Source organism: Monodelphis domestica, chromosome X, assembly GCF_027887165.1.
Source record: "Monodelphis domestica isolate mMonDom1 chromosome X, mMonDom1.pri, whole genome shotgun sequence".
NCBI lineage: Eukaryota > Metazoa > Chordata > Mammalia > Didelphimorphia > Didelphidae > Monodelphis > Monodelphis domestica.
The window spans coordinates 74,291,524-74,316,002 of NC_077235.1; the positions used below are offsets into that span (position 1 = coordinate 74,291,524).

Here is a 24,479-nt window from a genome sequence, read left to right on the forward strand (position 1 = left end):
CCTCCCCATTATTATGAATGAATATGGATGTAAAATTCTTTAGGAAATGATTGTATTTATGAGTACAGGAGTGTGTGCAGGAGTGTCTTCTTCTTAGTCTCTGAGTCTCTGGCCCACTTCCATCCCATCCCTTGGGCATCACTGGTTATCAATGAGAAGAGATCAGACCAGGTTGAGGGGGGGTACACTGTGCCCACTCCTTTTTGTGTGTGCATTGCCTTAGATATCTATGAACAGAATTGCTTGCTCGAATCAATTTCGGTGGTGATGAAGTATTTATTGCCTTCCAGGGAAAGCTGTTCCGTATACTCTGAGCCCCAATGCTACATTGAATTGGGCTCCTGCATCTTAATTCTTGCTCTTCTTCAGTCTTTGTGGAAGCAGAGAGAGACAAGTTGAGTGAGAGATATCCATGATCTTTGCATGTTGGGGGAGAAGCACTCTCCCTCTGGCTGGTAGAACATCACAGACTAGTCTAAGGTGGGACAGGAAAGGGCACAATGAGCTGTGGTCAAGAGCTTGTTATTGGGAAGGCTTCCTCCTATCCCACCCTGCATCCCCCCCCCCCCATTCTGCCACCCAAGCAGGACCTTTTGTACAGCTGACAATCTCCCACCTCCATTTTTTGTCCATCATCTCCAGCTTGCTTCCCACCAATGAAGTCCTGTCAATCTGCCCCAACCCTCCTCCCACTCCAAGGCTCTCTGATCCTTTGGCCAACTCTTGACCACCTCTGCCCCATTTGGACTGTCAAAGGCCCTCCTTCACACACATAGCAGTCCCCCTCCCAGAGAGAGAATTGTCTGAGGGCAGGAGAAAAGGACTTTGCCCAGCCTGCTACCTACAAGGTTCAGGAAACGTTGAAGGAGAGCCCAAATGGAGTCAGTTCTGAGTCATCCCAATTTCACAAGTGGAGAAGCCAAGGGATTGTGCTCAGGCTCATCTTGGGGGCTGTCCATCCCCTTTTGACCCAAAGGCCCGGGGAGTGATTGGTCCCTCCCTTAGGCCAGGTTCCAGTCTGAAGCCTGCCAGCATCCCTAGCTCTGAGGGAAATTTCTTCAGCAGCTGTGCTGGAGTAGCTTGCAGGGAATTTGGGCCACTTTAGCTTGGCTCTCAGTGGAAGCAGAGCCCAGGAGATGAAAGGCAGCTACCCTGGCAGGCTCCCAGGTCGTCTTTGGCCCTTTGCTGTCTGTGTGAGCCTTGGCCAAGCCCCTGCCTTACTTCTTGACTTCACAGTGTCCCTGAGGCCCCCCCCCCTTCCCCCGCCAGAGCCACACGTGCCCCCCTCCCGCTGGGCTGTGACAGGTCTGGAGGAACCAGTCCTGGACCTTTTCCCTGCCCTGGGAGCTGTCCCAGGTCCTCAGTTTGTGCTCCCTGCCCACAGATCTCCCAGCTCAGGCAGCTGAGGCTGGCCTGGGCTTAGGGCAGGTCCCCGCATCTGTCTCCTGTGCAGTAGCCATTCTCAGCCAGAGGGGGAGCCGTAGCCTAGCGGAGCTGAGCCCTGGCTAGGCGCCCCTCCCCCGCTCAGAGCTGATGGCCGGTGACATCAGCGCTTGGACATTCTGCAGGGCTCCTGCGTCAACTCCCTCCCCCCTCCATCGGCCCCCAAGGGGCATCACCCGCCCACCCGCGTGGCCTCAGCTCCTCTCGCGCCACCCCCCACCCACGTCCGGCTCCGCCGCGTGCGCTTCCAGGCGGCTCCCCACGCACCCACTGCGGCTCATCTCCTCGCTCCCACCTTTGCTGCTGCAAGTGGCCTGGTGCGGGGCTGTTACACACTGTGGCCATCCCGGGAGCTCGGCATGGACGGAGGGAGGCACAGGCACCGTTATTGCTGCCCGGGGCCCCTCTGCTGTGTGTCCACACGTCCCTGCGTCAGCCCTTCAAAAGCCCACCCCATTGGGCCCGCTGGGTTCTGGTGCACGAGGCCTCCAAGATGGCCGCTGCCCAATCTAGGGGCTTCTGGGGGGCTGTAAGGGGACCCGATAAGGAATCAGCAATCCCTAGAGAGCACGCGGGAGTGCTCAGATCTCAATAGCATGGGAATGCCGCAGAGAATTCAGAATACCATTCTTCAGGAGACCCTCCTCTCATATTCCAGTCTAGGGCTGGGCAGGGCCAATGGGGGAGCACTCATTCAGGCTCAATAAGCAAAGAAGGGAAGCTCACCGAGGAGGAGAGATGTCTGACTCTTCCACCATCGCATTCCATAGGAATGAATATTGCCAGCCTGTGTTGCCTTGGGTTGCCATGACTCTTCTGCCTCAGTCAGGCATGTGTATCTGAAAGTGCCTCTGTGGGCCGCCTTCGGGCTTCTGCCACCGTAACTGCCAATGGATGGGGATGACAACATTTTATGGAGTGATTTGGGGGAACAAGAATTTGCATGTGAGCATGGCAGTGTCTTCTCTGGGTGTGTGGCTGGCTGAGGGGCTGGGTGGGGTTCATGTGGGAGTATCCCATGCTGCACTGCAACATTTGTTGGATCCATGGTAGCAGGTTGGAAGATGTCAGGTTGGAGTGGAGACACCTTCTGCTTTGTGCTTTCTTTTAGATTCCTGTTAACTAGAGTATTTGTAGGAATAAGGGTGGGCCTATTAAGAAGGGCCTTTAGCCTTCCTGGGAGGATGCTCTCTCATATCCCTGGCCCCATTTTCACGAATAACTGCACTGGACTCCTGCTTCAGGCCTCATCTTTGTCTTCAGGCTGCTGGCAACAGAGAGACAATGTTAAAGAGAGACTGGCCATAAGGATGACCTCTGCAGGTTGTAGTAGAAGCCTTCTGCCCTGCTTGGAAGAACTTCCCTGATTACACTGTGTGGGAAATGTAGGGCCTAATGAGGTCTATAGCAGTCTTCCAGGCTTCCATCCCTACCCTGATTTCCCCTAGAACCCTTCTGCAGCCCAAGCAGGTTGCAATTCCCACCTTTGTTCAGTCTGTGATCTCCACTTTCCCTGTGATTATTGAAAGCCCAGAATCCACTCAGCCCATGTCTACCAAGTCTTCGTACGTCCCTGTCACTCCATGGTACCCCTCTTTACCCATCTATCCCATTTTCTTAATGCCCAAGAACTCTTTCTGCAGCTTATACTCTAGTAGAGGAATTCTCTGAGATCAAAGAGATGGATTTTGTCTAGGTTTCTACCTCTACATCCAAAGATCTTGTTCTAGCAGGGTCCAGAAAGTATGACAGGGATGAGAAAATCCCAGATTTCCTAAATGAAAGAAATGCCGGGAAGGTCAAATCTACCTCAGCCTGATCACCTTATCACTTGATCTCTTCTCCAGGACTGAATACTCCCAGAAGTCCTGGCTCTATGGGGAATTTCTCCACAAAATTCTGAGGCAATCTGAGTACCTGACACTTGGCTCATGAGCTAATGGACTAAGAACCTTGATTTGCCCCTTCCTGGTTGTACTTTAACCCAGAACAAAACCCTGTCTTCCTCTTGGATTCACTTAGTCCTTTCTTTCAAATGAGGACATTGGATCTGATTTACTCTGAGATGTCTTCCAGCCTCCAGGCCACCCAAACCTGTAAGCCCCTTTCTTAGTCCTCTCCCGTATCACTTCCCAGGTCCTTTCAACCAGACAAACAGGCCCTTCCCTCTATGACAACAACACTGCCAGTCTAATACTTTTTGATAGTCCTGCCCCCATCCCGCTAATTCAGCCCATGTTCTATGTCTAAAACCTCCCATAGCCCATGAATCTCCCTTTACCTTCCCTCCTGAGCCATAGGTACCCCCCATGCTACAAGGACTGTCTCACCTCATAATGGAAAGCATGGTGTTGGGGGAACCAGCATAGATAATTTCTTTCTTTTGGGAGTGGTTTCAGCCTTCTGTCACTTGTGTTTCCTGATAACTTTTCAGCCAAGTGATCCTCAGGTTGCCCTTTGGTTAAATTTCTGGACCTCTCCCCCTTTTAGACTTCAATTAGCAGCCCTACGTGGACAAGCAGACAAGAGGAAATGGGTCCAGACTAGCCTTACCCTTGTCTTCTTAACCCTTCCTGGCAGAAACCTGTTGAGCAGTGGTGTCAGTGCCCACCTTGGTCAGGCAGTGGTTCTTCTTCCAACAACGCTGCCCCAGTTTCCAAGGCCTTCCAATTGGGTATCTCACTAACCTCTCTGCCAGCAGTCATTACCCTTCTTACTCCAATATTCTCAGGATCCATTTTCGATTCCTGCCTCCTTTTCCCCTCTTTCATCATCAGTGCTACAAAGGGACATTTAGAAATTTGGATTTTTTATGAGGGTGAGGGGAGATTGAGATTACTTACTTCAGCTGCCTCCAGGGAGCCTGGCAAAGAGGGAGACTGTGCTAGATGGCCAGAGCCCCTGGGATATCTCGATCACTACACCTCTAGAGCCTCCTCTAACCCCGAAACCTCCAGTTATTACATTATGATATATGGGGGTCATTGTGTCAATAGACTATTCTTATCAGGGGAATCTCTTCATCTCCACCTTCCCATTCCTGCTCTGGAGGTCTCAGTGTTTGGCCCTATAATCCCATATACAGAAAGATCAGTCACATTTCATAAATATATTTATTCTCTACATTCCTGTGACTCTGGAGTCTCTAATATATTTTATGAAGGACCATTTGTGTGTATAAAAATTGCAGAGAATGTATGACATCTCCTGCATTATTAGGACAGAGAATACATTCATTCAGGTTTCCAATTCCTCTGGCTAATCTGTCCTTATTCCTCTCCAGCATTACTTATACTGGTTCTATGAATTCATTTCCCAGACTTACTTATCCTGGTTCCCCAGAATCCTCAGCAATCATCCCTTCTCCTCCTCCATGTCTAGGCACTCACAGATTCTCTCTCTCTTCCTATATATCTACGTATAATCTCTCTTCATAGATAGAGATTTGCCTTCCTCTGATTTATATATGGGCTCTCTTCTTTCCTATCTGTATAACTGAAAGGATTCTGTTTCCTCTCTCCCTGAGATGGACTTTGGAAGAGTCCTATTGGTGTCCACAGACAGTGTCTCATTCCTCACATACCTCACTACACATAGAGTATGTGGACTTTCCTCCTGCGCCACAGGTGTCCCCCATTCTATAGGGACTGTCTCACCTCAGAATGGAAAGTTGTTGTTCCGGAAGGATGAGCAGAGATCTTTTCTTCCTTGTGGAACTAGATTCAGCAGTCTGTGGCTTGTGTTTCCTGACTACTTTTCTGCCAACTGATCCTCAGAGGGGCCTTTGGGTAAATTTTCTGATTTCTCTTCCCTCTCAGTCATCCATTAGCAGCCCTAGGGAGACAAGTAGACAAGAGAAGATGAGTTCTGGCTTGCCAGGCCCTCACCTTATTAATCCCTCCAAGCAGTGAAGTGGTTGGCAGTGATGTCAGTGTCCACCTTGGTGAGGCAGAGGTCCTTCTCCCAAAAATCCTACCCCAATCTCCATGGTCTACTTCTGGACATCCCACTAACCTCTGTGCCAGCAGTCAGTGACCTTCTCACTCCAACCCTCTCAGGCTCCATTTTCACTCCATCATTCCCCCTTCCTGCCTCCTTTTCCCTTTCCTCACCATCAATGCTACAAGGGGTGCCAAGGGGGTTGGGCTTGTTCAGGAGGGTGAGTGGAGATGGAGATTCCTTACTTCTGCTCTCTCCAGGGAGTCTGTCAAGGAGGGAGATGACTACAGTGACTGTGATGGATGGCCAGAGCCCCAGGGCTGTCTCTATCCCTACACCTCTGCTGTCTCTTATGACCCTGCCCCCTCCAGTCAGCATATTATGATGTAATGGGTTCTTTGTGTCATCAGACTATTCTCATCGGGGGGGTCTCTGCATCTCCCTCTTCCCTTCCTGCTTGGGAGACCTCAGTGTTTTGGTTGTATAACCCTATATACAGCAAGATCATGGCCATTTGCTTGATATATCTACTCTCCACATTCCTATTACTCTGGAGTCTTTCACAAATTGTATAAAGGCGTATTTTTCCATATGAAAATGCAGAGAATGTATGACATCTCTTGTGTATAAGGAAAGAGAATGTATTCAATTTTCTAAGTCCTCAGGCTGGTCCCTACTTACTCCTCTTCAGAATTACTCATACTGGTTCAGCAATCCCTTTCCAGGACTTACACATCCTCTGTCCTCATAAACCTTTTCCTCATCCTATATCTCTAGGCACTCACAGTCTCTCTTCCTATATATCTACATATATTCTCTCCTGAAAGATAGATAAATAGATAGATAGATAGATAGACAGACAGACAGATAGATAGATAGAGCTTTACCTTCCTCTCTCTGATTCATATATGGGCTCTTCTCTCTGTATACCTGAAAGGATTCTGCTTCTTCTCTCCCTGGGATGGGCTTTGGAAGACTCCTATGTTCACATACAGTGTCTTATTCCTCACATATAGGAGTAAAGAGGGAATATGTGGACCACAGGTAGAGGAATCTAGATGGAATCAGCTCTCACCTGTGCAGGACTCATACATAAAGGGAAGTTACAGGAGGACTGTTGTATGTGATAAAGGAGAAGCACACTCGAATATACTCAAATAATCATATGGTACTTCCCAAGGGAGAATACTTTTAATCTCTGCACCCCAAATACCAAATTTTTCATACCAGTTGCCTCCATAGGTCACACAGGCAGTCATTATTGCCTAGAAAGGACTGGTCAGTGCTGAATTCTGGAAAAAAGGGGGTATAGAGAATTCCTAATATGAATCCAAATGAGAACACAGCAATACTGGAATATTTGGGGGAAGAGAGAATGGTTGAATGTTCCTCCAAGTCTAAATAACTAGATAAACATCCTGCTCAAGGGATAATAGATCTGAGCCTTCCACTCACCTCTTCCATGGAATCTAAGATAGAAATCAAAATGCTCAACTCCTTTCACCTTTGGCTTCCTTAATTCTCGTCCAGGCAGATGTTTCTCAAGGCCCTTTTGACATTCCCCTTTAGTCTTCTCTTCATGATTCCTGAGGAATATGAATGAAAAAATTTTTAAATGAATGCATTTAGGGGTACTGGAGTGTGTTTGTATCTTGTGTGACAACTGTATCTGTTTCAGTGTGAATATTTGTGTGTGTGTGTGTGTGTGTGTGTCCTGTCTTCAATTGCATCTGTTCCTGCATGGTCAGACAGTAGTGAGGATTTATGTAGATGCCTCACTCATGTTTTGCATTGGGTTTTCCCTTAAGAATTTCATTTACTACAGTAAATGCTGGAGTGAATTTTGGGCTTGTTGATAAAATACTTATACCCCTCCCCATAGGGCAGTTACCCTCATATATTCTTGATCCCATTTGTCCTTAAAAACTGACCTGGGTACTGCTTCTGACCTCATATTTCCCTCTTCAACATTTTTGGAATCAGGGAGACAATATTAGTGAGAGATGTCCTTGAGCTGATGTCTTCAAGATGGGGCAAATTCCCTATTGCTGGTTTCAGTGGCCCAAGAGATTGGCCCAGTGAGGCAATGGAAGTGGTACATTTGCCCTGATCTAGGGGGCTGGTAATTCAGGCTTCCATCCCCACCCTGATTTCCCCCAGGACCCTTCTGCAGCCCAAGCAGCATCCTTTAAATAACTCACAATTCCCCTCTTTATTCAGTTTATTATCTGCACATTACATGTGATTATTGATATCCCAAATGGCACTCAACCCATATCTACCAAATGTTTATTTATGCCTGTCACTACATGGTACCCCCTCTTTGCCCATCTCTACACCCCATTGTTTATGTCCAAGAACTACTTCAACAACTGAGAATGTAGAGGAGGAATTCTTGGAGATCAGCAAGATGGACCTTGCCTAAGCTTTTACCTCCATATCCCAGGAAAATGTTCAAAGAGGGTTCTGGAGGGATGAGGGGGATGAGCAATTCCCTGCTTTTCTAAATGGAAGAATTTCAGGAAAAGGCACTTTCACTGCGATGTGTCCACCAGAGGCTGATCCAACGTCCCTCAGGGGCTTGGCTGGAGCCTCAATTGATCTCTTCTCCATGACTGAAGACTCTCAGAAGTCCTGGTTCTATGAGGAATTTCTCCACCTGTTTCTCAGTGACTGTTTTCAGGGAACCCGAGTCCATGAAGCTTGGCTCTCAGAAGAGGTAGCTTCCAAGATGTAGTACAGCTAGCTTGGTAGATAAGAGAGTCCTGGACTCAGAACCAGCTTATACTCTAACCCTGGCCAAATCCCTCCCTTTTTGACTTCACTTAGCCCTTTCTGTCAAATGAGGAGGTTGGACCAGATGTCCTCTGAGATCTCTTCCAGCCTCCAGGCTACCCAAACCTCCAAGCCCCTTCAGACTCCTGTCCTACATCTTTTCCTAGCTCCAGTCATCCAGTCATCCAGCTTCCTCCCTCTATGACAAAAACACTGCCAGTCTAATGCCTTTTAGTGGGCCAGTCCCCATTCAACTAGTTCAGTCTACGTTCTATGCTCAAAGCCTAGAGTGTTACCCATGGGTCTCTCTGGCCCTTCCTCTCTTGAGCCACCAGTGCCCCCTGGCTATAGGGACATTCTCACTTCAAGACTGGAAAGCCACAGTTCTGGTGGGAGCAGCAGGGATCATTTTCCTTCTTTACAAGGAGATTCAGTAGTCTGTGGCTTGTGTTTTGTGACCACTTTTCTGTCAACTGGTTCTCAGAATTCTCTTAGGCAAGGTCTGACTTCTCTGGCCTCTTAGACAAGCACTTCCAGCTCTAAGGGGACAAGCAGACAAGTGGAGATGAGTCCAGGCTAGACAGACCCTGCTCCACACTGAGACCTGATGGGCAGTGATGTCAGTGCTCACCTTGGTCAACCAGAGGTCCTTCTCCCAACCACCCTGCCCTAGATTTGTCTCCATTGTTTCTCATTGGGCATCCTGCTCACATCTCTACCAGGAGTTAGTGCCCATCTCATCCGCACACTCGGGGCCCATTTCCCCTCTACCTTTTCCTCTCCGCAGTTCCTTTTTTTCTCCCCTCCACAAGAGGCTCCTAGGTACCTAGGCCTTGGCATGGTTGCAATGGGAAAGGGAAGGTGGGTTCTCTTACTCCTGTTCTCTAGTGAGACTGTCAGGGAGAGAGATGACCACATGAGCTTGATAGATAACCAGAGCCCCTGGGTTGTCTGTCTCAATATCTTTTTGCCCGACTCATCCCTTATAACCCCTCATAGTCAGCATATTAGGATGTAATGGGGTCTGTGTGTCCTCACACTATTCATGGCAAGGCTTTCTCTGCATTTTCCCCTTTCCTTCCTGCTCAAGAGTCCTCAGTGATTGGCTGTATAAGCATACATACACAAAGAGAGGGCCCATTTCATTGATATAGCAACATATTATCTTCATTCCTATATCTCTAGATTCTGATCTAGAGGATACTTATCTTGAAAAAAAAATTTCATATCTTCCATTGAGGAGAACCAATAATATACCACAAGATAACTCCTGCCCTTCTTTCCCTTCATTCCACTGCAGCTATCAGATATTCTTTCTATCCCCTCCTTTATTGTTTTTACTCATCCGATTGCCCCATCAACCTCATCCATCATTCTTTCTGTTGCAATGGATATGAATATTCCCACATTCCCCCTCTAGTCTTATGTGTGTCTATGTGTCTGCCTACATCCTTATTCCCTCTCCCTGAACATAGTAGAATTACTTTCTCTCTGTGTGTGTCATTCTCTCTGTCTGTTTCTGTCTTTCTCCTCTCGGCTCCATAAATGTTTAAAACAATCTTCCTATGACTCAAGATAGAATATATGAAGTTTTGCATGGCTTTGTGCAGAGTGTATGTCATTCCAAGAGATTTTGAATATACTCAAAGAGAAAGGTAGACTGAATGAGCCCCCCATTAATCCAGTTCTTATATGGGAGTCCATGTGTCCTCAGTTATCATACATAGACTGAAAAGGGAGAAAACCAAATGTCGAGAAACTGAACATGTCATTGCTCATGGTATATCTTCATGCTCACATTTGAGTAGGAAAGAAGGGGAGAGAATTCATAATAAGAATGTAGAAGAACTTTCAATATATGAATGTATGGACTGCCAGAAAATGGTGGTCTCCTTCTTCCCATTTAAATAACTAGGAAAAGCAGGGTTCCACAGATGGGAGGTGTGTTTGAATCTTCCACCATTGTTTTTTCCATGTGATTTTATATAAGAATGAATACACTCAGCCTGTTTTTCCTTTGACTACCCTAAAAGTCTTCCCTTCCTAAGTCAGACAGGTGTTTCTCAAGGTCATAATGGAACTCCTTCTATTGCCTCCTCTCCACATTATTACAAATAGATATGGATATAAAATTCTTTAGGAAATGATTGTATTTATGAGTACAGGAGTGTGTGCAGGAGTGTCTTCTTCCTAGTCTCTGAGTCTCTGGCCCACTTCCATCCCATCCCTTGGGCATCACTGGTTATCAACGAGAAGAGATCAGACCAGGTTGAGGGGGGTACACTGTGCCCACTCCTTTTTGTGTGTGCATTGCCTTAGATATCTATGAACAGAATTGCTTGCTGGAATCAATTTTGGTGGTGATGAAGTGTTTATAGCCCTCCAGGGAAAGCTGTTCCCTATACGCTGAGCCCCAATGCTACATTGAATTGGGCTCCTGCTTCTTAATTCTTGTTCTTCTTCAGTCTTTGTGGAAGCAGAGAGAGACAAGTTGAGTGAGAGATATCCATGATCTTTGCATGTTGGGGGAGAAGCACTCTCCCTCTGGCTGGTAGAACATCACAGACTAGTCTAAGGTGGGACAGGAAAGGGCACAATGAGCTGTGGTCAAGAGCTTGTTATTGAGAAGGCTTCCTCCTATCCCAACCTGCATCCCCCCCCCCATTCTGCCACCCAAGCAGGACCTTTTGTACAGCTGACAATCTCCCACCTCTATTCTCTGTCCATCATCTCCAGCTTGCTTCCCACCAATGAAGTCCTGTCAATCTGCCCCCACCCTCCTCCCACTCCAAGGCTCTCTGATCCTTTGGCCAACTCTTGACCACCTCTGCCCCATTTGGACTGTCAAAGGCCCTCCTTCACACACATAGCAGTCCCCCTCCCAGAGAGAGAATTGTCTGAGGGCAGGAGAAAAGGACTTTGCCCAGCCTGCTACCTACAAGGTTCAGGAAACGTTGAAGGAGAGCCCAAATGGAGTCAGTTCTGAGTCATCCCAATTTCACAAGTGGAGAAGCCAAGGGATTGTGCTCAGGCTCATCTTGGGGGCTGTCCACCCCCTTTTGACCCAAAGGCCAGGGGAGTGATTGGTCCCTCTCTTAGGCCAGGTTCCAGTCTGAAGCCTGCCAGCATCCCTAGCTCTGAGGGAAATTTCTTCAGCAGCTGTGCTGGAGTAGCTTGCAGGGAATTTGGGCCACTTTAGCTTGGCTCCCAGTGGAAGCAGAGCCCAGGAGATGAAAGGCAGCTACCCTGGCAGGCTCCCAGGCCGTCTTTGGCCCTTTGCTGTCTGTGTGAGCCTTGGCCAAGCCCCTGCCTTACTTCTTGACTTCACAGTGTCCCTGAGGCCCCCCCCCCCCCAGCCACACGTGCCCCCCTCCCGCGGGGCTGTGACAGGTCTGGAGGAACCAGTCCTGGACCTTTTCCCTGCCCTGGGAGCTGTCCCAGGTCCTCAGCTTGTGCTCCTTGCCCACAGGTCTCCCAGGTTCAGGCAGCTGAGGTTGGCCTGGGCTTTGGGCAGGTCCCCGCATCTGTCTCCTGTGCAGTAGCCATTCTCAGCCAGAGGGGGAGCCGTAGCCTAGCGGAGCCGAGCCCTGGCTAGGCGCCCCTCCCCCGCTCAGAGCTGATGGCCAGTGACCTCAGCGCTTGGACATTCTGCAGGGCTCCTGCGTCAACTCCCCCCCCCCCTCCATAGGCCCCCAACGGGCATCACCCGCCCACCCGCCTGGCCTCAGCTCCTCTCGCGCCACCCCCCACCCCCGTCCAGCTCCGCTGCGTGGGCTTCCAGGCGGCTCCCCACGCACCCACTGCGGCTCATCTCCTCGCTCCCACCTTTGCTGCTGCAAGTGGCCTGGTGCGGGGCTGTTACACACTGTGGCCATCCCGGGAGCCCGGCATGGACGGAGGGAGGCACAGGCACCCTTATTGCTGCCCGGGGCCCCTCTGCTGTGTGTCCACACGTCCCTGCGTCAGCCCTTCAAAAGCCCACCCCATTGGGCCCGCTGGGTTCTGGTGCACGAGGCCTCCAACATGGCCGCTGCCCAATCTAGGGGCTTCTGGGGGGCTGTAAGGGGACCCGATAAGGAATCAGCAATCCCTAGAGAGCACGCGGGAGTGCTCAGATCTCAATAGCATGGGAATGCCGCAGAGAATTCAGAATACCATTCTTCAGGAGACCCTCCTCTCATATTCCAGTCTAGGGCTGGGCAGGGCCAATGGGGGAGCACTCATTCAGGCTCAATAAGCAAAGAAGGGAAGCTCACCGAGGAGGAGAGATGTCTGACTCTTCCACCATCGCATTCCATAGGAATGAATATTGCCAGCCTGTGTTGCCTTGGGTTGCCATGACTCTTCTGCCTCAGTCAGGCATGTGTATCTGAAAGTGCCTCTGTGGGCCGCCTTTGGGCTTCTGCCACCGTAACTGCCAATGGATGGGGATGACAACATTTTATGGAGTGATTTGGGGGAACAAGAATTTGCATGTGAGCATGGCAGTGTCTTCTCTGGGTGTGTGGCTGGCTGAGGGGCTGGGTGGGGTTCATGTGGGAGTATCCCATGCTGCACTGCAACATTTGTTGGATCCATGGTAGCAGGTTGGAAGATGTCAGGTTGGAGTGGAGACACCTTCTGCTTTGTGCTTTCTTTTAGATTTCTGTTAACTAGAGTATTTGTAGGAATAAGGGTGGGCCTATTAAGAAGGGCCTTTAGCCTTCCTGGGAGGATGCTCTCTCATATCCCTGGCCCCATGTTTACAAATAACTGCACTGGACTCCTGCTTCAGGCCTCATCTTTGTCTTCAGGCTGTTGGCAACAGAGAGACAATGTCAAAGAGAGACTGTCCATAACGTTGACCTCTGCAGGTTGTAGTAGAAGCCTTCTCCCCTGCTTGGAAGAACTTCCCAGATTAGCCTGGGTGGGAAATGCAGGGGCTGATGAGGTCTAGAGCAGCGATTGTGATTCAGCAGGCTTCCATCCCCACCCTGATTTCCCCTAGAACCCATCTGCAGCCCAAGCAGGTTTCTTTAAACAGCTTGCAATTCCCACCTTTGTTCAGTCTGTGATCTCCACTTTCCCTGTGATTATTGAAAGCCCAGAAGCCACTCAGCCCATGTCTACCAAGTCTTTGTCCGTCCCTGTCACTCCATGGTACCCCTCTTTGCCCATCTACCCGACTTTCTTAATGCCCCAGATAACTCCTTCAGCAGCTTATACTCTAGAATAGCAATTCTCTGAGACCAGAAACATGGACCTTGCCTAGGCTTCTACATCTACATCCCAGGAAAATATTCAGTGAGGTTCCAGAAAGTATGAGGAAGATGAGAAAATCCCTGTTTTACTAAATGAAAGAAATTCTAGGAAGGTCTCTCTCATCTACTTCAGCCTGATCCAAAACCCTTCATCATTTGATCTCTTTTCTATAACTGAAGCCAGAAATACTGGCTCTATGGGGAATTTCTCCACAAAATTCTGATGGAACCTGAGTACCTGACACTTGGCTCATGAGCTCATGGACTAAGAATCTTGATTTGCCCCTTCCTGGTTGTACTTTAACCCAAAACAAAACCCTGTCCTCCTCTTGGATTCACTTAGTCCTTTCTTTCAAATGAGGACGTTGGACCTGATTTACTCTGACATGTCTTCCAGCCTCCAGGCCACCCAAACCTATAAGCCCCATTTCCTAGTCCTCTCCTATATCTCTTCCCAGATACTTTCAACCAGACAAAAAGGCCCTTCCCTCTATGACAACAACACTGCCAGTCTAATACTTTTTGATGATCCAGCTTCCATCCAGCTAGTTCAGCCCATATTCTAGGCCTAAAACCTTCCATAGCCCATGAGTCTCCCTGGACCTTCCCTCCTGATCCACAGGTGATCCCCCATGCTACAAGGACTGTCTCACCTCATAATGGAAAGCCTTGGTTCTGGGGGGACCAGGATGAATTATTTATTTCTTTTCCTTGGGAGTGGATTCAGCAATCGGTTGCTTGTGCTTCCTGGTTACTTTTCTGACAAGTGATCCTCAAGGTGTCCTTTGGGAAAATTTCTGGACCTCTCCCCTCTCTTAGACATCCATTAGCAGCCCTATGGGGACAGGAAGACAAGAGGAAATGAGTCCAGACCAGCTTGACCCTTGTCTTCTTAACCCTCCTGGCAGAAACCTGGTGAGCAGAGATGTCAGTGCCCACATTTGTCAGGCAGTAGTTCTTCCAACAACTCTAACCCAGTTTCCATGGTCTCCCAATTGGGTATCCCACTAACCTCTCTGCCAGCAGTAATTACCCCTCTAACTCCAGTATTCTCAGGCTCTATTTTTGTCCCTGCCTCCTTTTCCTCTACCTCATCATCAGTGCTACAAAGGGGCACTTAAGGGCTTGGATTTTTCAAGAAGGTGAGGGGAGATGGAGATTCCTTACTTCTGCTGCCTCCAGAGAGCCTGGCAAAGAGGGAAACTCTGAAGCATGGCCAGAGCCCCTGGGCTGTCTCTATATCTCTACAACCTCTAGGTGCCTCTAATAACCCTGCCCCCTACAGTCAGCATATAATGATGTAATGGGGTCTTTGTGTTATCAGATTACTCTCATCAGGGGGATCTCTTCATCTCCACCTTCCCATTCCTGCTCTGAAGGGCCTCAGTGTTTGGCCCTATAATCCAATATACAGAAAGATCAGGCCCATATCGTTGATATATGTACTCTCCACATTCCTATGACTCTGAGGTCTCTAATATATTTCATGAAGGACCATTGTGTGTAAAAAATGCATGACATCCCCTGTGTTATGAGTACAAAAAATATATTCAGATTTCCTAGTCCTCCGTCAACCCTGTCCTTATTCCTCTCCAGCATTGGTTATACTGGTTCTATCAATTCATTTCCAGGACAGAGATATCGTGGGTCCTCAGAAACCTCAGCAATCATGCTTTTCCTACTCCTCCATGTCTAGGCACCCACAGATTCTCTCTCTCTTCCTATATTACATATATTCTCTTCTTCATAGATAGATAGAGATTTGTCTTCCTTTCTTTTATATATGGCCTCTCTTCTCTTCTCTCTGTATACCTGAAAGTATTCTGTTTCCTCTCTCCTTAGGGATGGGCTTTGGAAGACTCCTATGGATGTCCACAGACAGTGTCTCATTCCTCATATATTGGAGTAAAGACTGAATATGTGAAACACAGGAAAAGGAATCTAGATGGAATCAGCTCTCACCAGTGCTGGACTCATATATAGATAGAAGCAACCCAAGGACTTATGTATGTAAATAAGCACTATACTTGAATAATCATATGGCACACCCAAAGGGAGAATACAGTGAATCTCTGCAGCCAAATACAAGAGTTTTCACACCAATTGACTCCATATATCACATAGGGAGTCATTAAATGCCTATGAAGGACTGGTCAGTGCTGAATTCTGGATACCAAGGGGGTATATTCCTAATATAAATCCATGAAGACAACACGGCAATACGAGAGTATATGAAGGAAGAGAGAATGTTTGGGTGCTCCTCCCTGTCTAAATGACCAGATAAACAGGGATCCTGTTCAGGAGATGATGTATCTTAGCCTTCTACTGACCTCTTTCTTGGGATTTTTCCAAAGGAATCAACCTGTTCAACTCCTTTGCCTTTGACCTCTTAATCTCTCCACGTAATTCAGGCAGATGTTCCTCAAGGCCCTTTTGACACTCCCCTTTAGTTTTCTCTCCAAGATTCCTGAAGGATTTCAATGAAAATATTTTTGAAATAACTGAATTTAGGGGTACAGGAGTGTGTATGTATCTGGTGTGAAAACCTGCATTCTATCTCTGTCTCAGTGTGAATATGTGTGTCTCCTGACTTCTTTCCCATCCATTTTTGGTGCCATCAGTCAGTGCCCCTCTCACTCCAAGGTCTCAGGCTCCATCATCCCCCCTGTTTCTCTGTCTCCTTTTCTCCTCCCTCACCATCAATGCTACAAGGGGCCCCAGTGGTTGGACTGGTTCAGGTGGGTGACGGGAGATAGAAATTCCTTACTTCTGTTCTCTCCAGGGAGTCTGTGAAGGAGGGAGATGACTACAGTGACTGTGATGGATGGCCAGAGCCCCAGGGCTGTCTCTATCCCTACACCTCTGCTGCCTCTTATGACCCTGACACCCCCCTCTGTCATCATATTATGATGTAATGGGGTCTTTGTGGCATCAGATTATTCTCATCATGGGATTTCTTCATTTCCACCTTCCCTTTCTGCTTAGGAGACCTCAGTGTTTGGCTGTATAACTCGATATACAGAAAGATCAGGCCCATTTCATTGATATATCTACTCTCTACATTCCTATGACTCTGGGGTCTCTCACATATTGTATAAATGATCATTTGTGTGTATGAAAATGCAGAGAATATGTGACATCCCTTGTGTATGAAGGAAGAGAATATATTTACATTTCTATGACCTCAGGCTGCCCCCTCCTTAGTCCTCTCCAGCATTACTTATAGTGGTTCTAACAATCCATTTCCAGGACTTACACATCCTCTGTCATCACAAATGCAAACATTCATCCCTTTTCCACCTTCTACATCTCTAGGCACTCACAGACTCTCTTCCTATCCTATCTACAAATATTTTCTCCATATATAGAGATAGATAGATAGATAGATAGATTGATTGATTGATTGATTGATTGATTGATATAGAGCATTATCTTCTTCTCTTGGTTTATATATGGGCTATCTTCTCTCCTCTCTGTATACTTGAAAGAATTCTGCTTCCTCTCTCCCTGGGCTAGGCTTTGAAAGACTCTTATTGGTGTCTACAGACAGTGTCTAAGTCCTCATATAATGGAGTAAAGAGGGAATGTATGGATTACAGGAAGAGGAATCTAGATGGAATCAGCTCTCACCAATGCAGGACTCATATATAGATAGAAGCTACTAAAAGACTGATGCATGTGAACAAGGAGAAGCACACTTGAATAACCACATGACACTTCCCAAGGGAGAATACAGTGAGTCCCTGCACCCCAAATTCAAGAGTTTTCATAATAACTGGCTTCATAAATCACATAGGGAGTCATTAATGCCTAGAAAGGACTGGTAAGTGCTGAATTCTGGACAACAAGCGGGTATAGAGGATAATTCCTAATATAAATCAGTAGGGAACAGCAATTCCAGAATGAATGGAGAAGAGAAAATGGTTTGGGTGCTCCTCCATGTCTAAATAACCAGATAAACAGTGATCCTGCTCACTCAGGGGTTGATGTACCTTAGCCTTCTACTGACCTCTTCCTTGGGATTTTTCCAAAGGAATCAACGTACTCAACTTCTTCTCCTTTGGCCTCTTAAACTCTCCTTGTAATTCAGGCAGATGTTTCTAAAGGCCCTTTTGACACTAACCTTTAGTCTTCTTTCCAAGATTCCTGAAGGATATCAATGAACATTTGAAAAAAATGATTGAATTTAGGGGTTCAGGATTGTGTGAATCTGGTGAGAAAACCTGTATCTATCTCTGTGTCAGTGTGAATATTTGCATATGTACTTCCTTCTCTCCCATCCCTATTTAGATGGATCCTTGATGAGACAGTAGGGGAATATATATAGACCCCCAAATCACATTATTTACTACAGTAAGTGCTGGAGTTTATGGCTTGTTGATAAAATTCTTAAAATTAAAGCTCTCCTGGGGAAGTTGCCTTCATAAATTTCTGCTCCCATTTGTCCTTACAAATTGGACTGGGTATTTGCTTCTGGCCTCATCTTTCCCTCTTCAAATTTTTGGAATCAGGGAGACAATGTTATTAAGAGATGTCCTTGAGCTAGTCTCCTCAAGATGGGGCAAATTCCTTCTTCCTGTTTGAGACAGCACCACAGACCCCACTCAATGAGGCCATGGAAGTGCCACTTTTACCCTGATCTAGGGGTTGTTAATTCAGGCTTCCTTCCCCACCCTGCTTTCCTAAAGGATCCTTTTATAGTGCAAGAAGATCCCTATAAACAACTCACAATTTCCACCTTCATTCAGTTCATGTTCTTCACTTTCCATGTGATTACTGAAAGCCCATATGGCACTCAACCCATTTCTACCAAGCCTTTCTTGATCCCCATTCCCTCCATGATACCCAACACTGACCATCTCTACCCCATTCCTAATGTCCAAGTAATCCTTCAACAAATTGAGAGACTCCAGTAAAGGAATTCTCTGAGATCAGCAAGATAGACCTTACCTAATAGGCTTTAAGTTGTAAATCCCAGGGAAATGTTCACGGAAGTTCCAAAAAGTATGAGTGGAATGAGCAAATCTCTGTTTTCCTGAATGAAAGAAATTCAGGGAAGGTCACTTCTCCAGAGGCTGATCCAAACCCCTTACTTGATCTCTTCTCCTCCATGACTGAAGACTCACAGAAGTCCTGGCTCTATGGGGAATTTCTTCTCCCGATACTGAGGCAACTTGAGTGCATTAAGCTTGGCTCTCAGAAGAGGTAGCTACCAAGATGTAAGACAGGTAGCTTGGCAGACAAGAGGATCCTAAACTCGGGACCTGCTTTTGCCCGTTCCCTTCCTATCTGTGTAAAATAGACCAAACTCCTCCCCCTTCTTCACTTCACTTAGCCCTTTCTGGCAATGAGGAGGTTGGAAAGATGAGGTCTGAGATCTCTTCCAGCCTCCATTCGACTCAAACCTACAAGCACCTTCAGGCTCCTCTCCTTGATTGCCTCTCCAGTTCCCTTCACCAAGTCAAACAGCCTCCTCCCTCTATGACAAAAACACTGCCAGTCTAATGTTTTTGATTGTCCAGCCCCCCATCCAGCTGCTTCTGACTAAAGCCTCCTATCATAGCCCATGGGTCTCCTTCGACCTTCCTCCTGTGCCACAGGTGTCCTCCATCCTGCATGGTCTGTCTCACCTCAGAATGGAAAGCTGTTGTTCTGGAGGGATCAGCAGGAATCTTTTCTTTCTTTTGGGACTGGATTCAGCAGTCTGTGGCCTGTTCTGACCACTCTTCTGACAACTGATCCTCAGAGATGCCTTTGGGTAAATTCCCTGACATCTCTCCTCTCTCAAACATCCATTAGCAGCCCTAGGTGGACAAGCAGACAAGAGAAGATGAGTTCTGGCTAGCCAGACCTTCCCCTTGTTAAATCCTCCAAGCAGTGAAGTGGTTGGCAGTGATGTCAGTGCCCACCTGGGTGAGGCAGAGGTCCTTCTCCCAATAACCCTACCTTAATCTTCATGTTCTACCTCTGGGCATCCCACTAACTTCTCTGCCAGCAGTCAGTGCCCCTCTCACTCCAACCATCTCAGGCTCCATTTTCACTCCATCATTCACCCTCTCTGTCTTTTTCCCCTCCCTCACCATCAATGCTACAAGGGGCCCCAAGGGGTTGGGCTATTTCAGGAGGTGGAGGGGAGATAGAAATTCCTTACTGCTGCTCTTTCCATGAAATCTGGCAAGGAGGGAAATGATTCCAGTGACTGTGATAGATGTCCAAAGTGCCAGGGCTGTCTCTATCCCTACACCTCTGCTGCCTCTTATGACCCTGCCCCCTCCAGTCAGCATATTATGATGTAATGGGATCTTTGTGTCATCAGACCATTCTCATCAGGGGGATCTCTGCATCTCCCCCTTCCCTTCCTGCTTAGGAAATCTCAGTGTTTGTCCATATAATCGTACATGAAGATCAGGCTCATTTTGTTGATATACCTACTCTCCACATTCCTATGACTCTGGAGTCTCTCACATGTTGTATAAAGGATCATTTGTATGTATGAAAATGCAGAGGATGTGTGACATCTCTTGTGTTTGAGGAAAGAAAATATATTCACATTTCTAAGACCACAGGCTGCCCCCTCTTTATAGCTCTCCAGAATTACTTTTAATGGTTCTAGCAATCCATTTCCAGCTGTGTGACCCTGGGCAAATCACTTGACCCCCATTGCGTAGCCCTTACCACTCTTCTGCCTTGGAGCCAATACACAGTATTGACTCCAAGACGGAAGGTGAGGGTTTAAAAAAATCCATTTCCAGGACTTACACATCCTGTCCTCACAAACCTCAGAAATCATCCCTTTTCCTCCTCCTACATCTCTAGGCACTCACAAACGCTCTTCCTATAGATATACATATATTCTCTCCTGATAGACAGACAGACAGACAGATAAATAGATAGACAGACAGACAGAACTTTATCTTCCTCTCTGATTCATATATGGGCTCTCCTCTCTGTATACCTGAAAAGATTCTGCTTCTTCTCTCTGTGGGATGGGCTTTGGAAGACTCCTATTGGTGTCCACAGACAGTGTCTTATTCCTCATATATAGAGTAAGGAGGGAATATGTGGACCACAGGAAGAGGAATCTGGATGGAATCAGCTCTCACCAGTGCAGGACTCATATATAGATAGAAGCTCCCCAAGGACTGATGTATATGAACAAGGAGAAGCACACTGGAATAATCATATGGCACTTCCCAAGGGAGAATACGGTGAATCTCTGCACCCCAAATACAACAGTTTTAATACCAATTGGCTCCATAGATCATACAGGGATTTATTAACGCCTATAAATTACTGGTCAGTGATGAATTCTGGACACCAAGAGTGTATAGAGGAAAATTCCTAATATTAATCCATAAAGAGAACACAGCAATACCTGAATATAAGGGGGGATAGTGAATGGTTGGGTGCTCCTCCATTTCTAAATAACCAGATAATCAGGGATCTTGCTCAGGGGATGATGTATCTTAGCCTTCTACTGACCTCTTCCTTGAAATTTTTTCAAAAGAATCAACATGCTCAACTCCTTTGTCTTTGGCCTCTTAATCTCTCCACATAAATCAGGCCGATGTTCCTCAAGGCCCTTTTGACACTACCCTCTTTAGTCTTCTCGCCAAGATTCCGGAAGGATATCAATGAAATTTTTTGAAACAATTGAGTTTAGGGGTTCAGGAGTGTGTGAATCTTCTGTGTAAACCTGTATACATCTCTGTGTCAGTGTGAATATGTGTGTGTCTCCTGCCTTCTCTCCTATCCCTTTTTGGATGGATCCTTCGTCAGAGAGTAGGGGAATTTTTGTAGATTTACACGCATTTTTTTTGGGTTGTGTTTTCCGTTAATAATTTTATTTACTACAATAATTGAGGGAATTTGGGGCTTGTTGATGAAATACTTAAAATTAAAGTATTCCTGGAGAAGTTGCCTTCACATATTCCTGGTCCCGTTTGTTCTCACAAATTCGACTCAGTACTGCTTCTGCCCTCATCTTTCCCTCTTCAACCTTTTTGGAATCAGGGAGACAATGTTAGTGAGAGATGTGCTTGAGCTGATCTCTTCCAGATGGGGCAAATACCTCTTCCTGTTTGAGATAGCCCCATATGCTGGCTCAAGGAGGCCATGGAAGTGCCACATTTACCCTGATCTAGAGGCTGTTAACTCAGGCTTCTTTCCCCACCCTGCTTTCCTAAAGGATCCTTCTATAGTGCAAGGAGGTCCCTTTAAACAACTCACAGTTCCCACTCTCATTCAGTTCATGTCCTTCAGTTTCCATGTGATTATTGAGAGCCCAAATGTCAGTGAACCCAAGTGTACCAAGTTTTTCTTGTTCCCCTTCCCTCCATGATACCCGTCTTTGACAATCTCTATGCCATTCCTATTGTCCAAGTACTCCTTCAACAAGCTGAGACTCCAGAGGAGGAATTATCTGAGATCAGCAAGATGAACCTTTCCTGAGCTTTAACCTCTAAATCCCAGGGAAATGTTCATGGAGGTTCCAGAAAAGAGGAGTGGGATGTGCAAATCCCTGTTTTCCTAAATGAAAGAAATTCAGGGAAGGTCACTTCTCCAGAGGCTGATCCAAACCCCTTACTTGATATCTCTTCTCCCCCATGACTGAAGACTCACAGCAGTCCTGGCTGTATGGGGAATTTCTCCACCTCATTCTTAGGCAATCTGATTGCATGAAACTTGGCTCTCAGAAAAGGTAGCTGCCAAGATGTAAGCCAGCTAGCTTGGCAGACAAGAGGATTCTAGACTCAGGACCTGCTTTTCCCCCTTCCCTTTATGGCTGTGTAAAATAGACCAAACTCCTCCGCTCTTCTTCACTTCACTTAGCCCTTTCTGGCAATCAGTTAGTTGGACAACAAAGCTGACCTCTGATATCTCTTCCAGCCTCCCTTACCCTCAAACATACAACTACAAGCCCCTTCAGGCTCCTCTCTGTCATTGCCTCTCCATCTCCCTTCATCCAGTCAAATAGCCTCCTCCCTCTATGACAAAAATACTCCCAGTCTAATTATTTTGATGGTCCAGCCCTGATCCAGCTAATTCTGATTAAAGCCTCCCATAGCCCATGGGTCTCCCTGGACCTTCCTCCTGAGCCACAGGTGTCCCCCATCTTACAGGGTCTATCTCACCTTAGAATGGAAAGCTGGTGTTCTGGATCTTTTTTTTTTCCTTTTGGGACAGGATTCAGCAGTCTGTGGCTTGTCCTGAACACTTTTCTCCTAACTGATTCTCAGAGTGGCCTTTGGATAGATTTCTGGACCTCTCTCACCTCTCAGACATCCATTAGCAGCCCTAGGGGGATAAGCAGACAAGAGAAGATGAGTTCTGGCTTGCCAGAACCTCCCCTAGTTGATCCCTCCAAGCATAGACGTGGTAAGCAGTGATGTCAGTGCTCACCTTGGTGAAGTCCTTCTCCCAACAACCCTACCCCAATCTCCATGGTCTACCTCTGGACATCCCACTAACCTCTGTGCCAGCAGTCAGGACCCCACTCACTCTGACCCTCTCAAGCTCAATTTTTACTCCATCATTCCCCCTTCCTGCTTCTTTTTCCCCTCCCTCACCATCAATGCTACAAGGGACCCCAAGGGGTTGGGCTTGTTCAGAAGGGTGAGTGGAGATGGAGGTTCCTTACTTCTGCTCTCTCCAGGGAGTCTGTCAAGGAGGGAGATGACTACAGTGACTGTGATGGATGTCCAGAGCCTCAGGGCTGTCTCTATCCCTACACCTCTGCTGCCTCTTATGACCCTGCCCACTCCAGTCAGCATAGTATGATGTAATGGGGTCTTTGTGTCATCAGACTATTCTCATCAGGGGGATCTCTGCATCTCCACCTTCCCTTCCTGCTTGAGATACCTCAGAGTTTGGCTGAATGACCCTATATACAGCGAGATCAGGCCCATTTGCTTGATATATCTACTCTCTACATTCCTGTGACTCTGAAGTCTCTCACATATTGCATAAAGGATCCTTTTTGGGTATGAAATGCAGAAAATGCATGACATCTTTTGTGTTTGAGGAATGAGAATATATTCATGTTTCTAAGGCCTCAGGCTGCCACTTCCTTATTCCTCTACAGCATTATTTATACTGGTTACATCCATCCATTTCCAGGACTTACACATCCTCTGACCTCACAAACCTCAAGAATCATCCCTTTTCCTCCTCCTCCATGTCTAGGAACTCACAGACTCTCTTCCTATATATCTACATACATTCTCACCTGATAGATAGATAAATAAATAGATACATAGATAGATACATAGATAGATAGACAGACAGACAGATAGACAGACAGATAGATAGATAGATAGACAGATAGAGCTTTATATTGCTCTCTATGCTATCTATATGGGCTCTTCTCTCTCCTCTCTGTATTCTGGAAAGGATTCTGCTTCTTCTCTCCCTGAGATGTGCTTTGGAAGACTCCTATTGGTGTCTACAGACAGTGTCTCATCACTCACATATGGGAGTAAAGAGGGAATATGTGGACCACAGGTAGAGGCATCTAGATGGAATCAGCTCTCACCAGTGCAGGACTCATATATAGATAGAAGCTACCCAAGGACTGATGTATATGAACAAGGAGAAACACACTCGAATAATCATATGGCACTTCCCAAGGGAGAATACAGTGAATCTCTCCATTCCAAATACAACAGTTTTAATACCAATTGGCTCCATAGATCATACAGGGATTTATTAATGCCTATAAATTACTGATCAGTGATGAATTCTGGACACCAAGGGAGTATAGAGGAGAATTCCTAATATGAATCCATAAAGAGAACACAGCAATACCAGAATATATGGGGGAAGAGAGAATGGCTGAGTGCTCCTCCATGTCTAAATAACCAGATAATCAGGGATCCTGCTCAAAGGATGATAGATTTGAGCCTTCCATTGACCTCTTCCATGGGATTCAACAAAGGAATCAAAACGCTCTACTCCTTTACCCTTTGGCTTCCTCAATTCTCCTCCTAACTCCAGCAGATGTTTCTCAAGTCAATTTTGACAAACCCCTTTGGTCTTCTCTTCATGATTCCTGAAGGATATCAATGAGAATATTTTTGAAAG

At 46.8% G+C, this 24,479-nt stretch overlaps 1 long non-coding RNA gene across 14 annotated transcripts; it reads right to left on the minus strand.

The window, feature by feature from the left end:
• Positions 1-256: 256 nt before the first annotated feature.
• Positions 257-23,183, minus strand: LOC103106017 (uncharacterized). Of its 14 annotated transcripts, none has more exons than XR_008914464.1 (15): positions 23,038-23,183; positions 22,532-22,694; positions 19,028-19,201; positions 18,348-18,432; positions 17,407-17,543; positions 15,728-15,864; positions 15,210-15,309; positions 14,051-14,232; positions 12,414-12,951; positions 7,816-10,728; positions 6,887-6,968; positions 5,100-5,277; positions 3,774-3,949; positions 2,170-2,707; positions 257-475 (listed from the first exon to the last, which is right to left on the minus strand). It is a non-coding gene; the product is annotated as an uncharacterized LOC103106017 (long non-coding RNA). The 14 variants fall into 14 exon arrangements; XR_008914457.1 differs by lacking the exon at positions 15,210-15,309 and adding an exon at positions 4,131-4,222 and having other exon boundaries at positions 23,038-23,182; XR_008914456.1 differs by lacking the exon at positions 15,210-15,309 and adding an exon at positions 4,055-4,222 and having other exon boundaries at positions 23,038-23,182.
• Between the last annotated feature and the right edge of the window lie 1,296 nt (positions 23,184-24,479).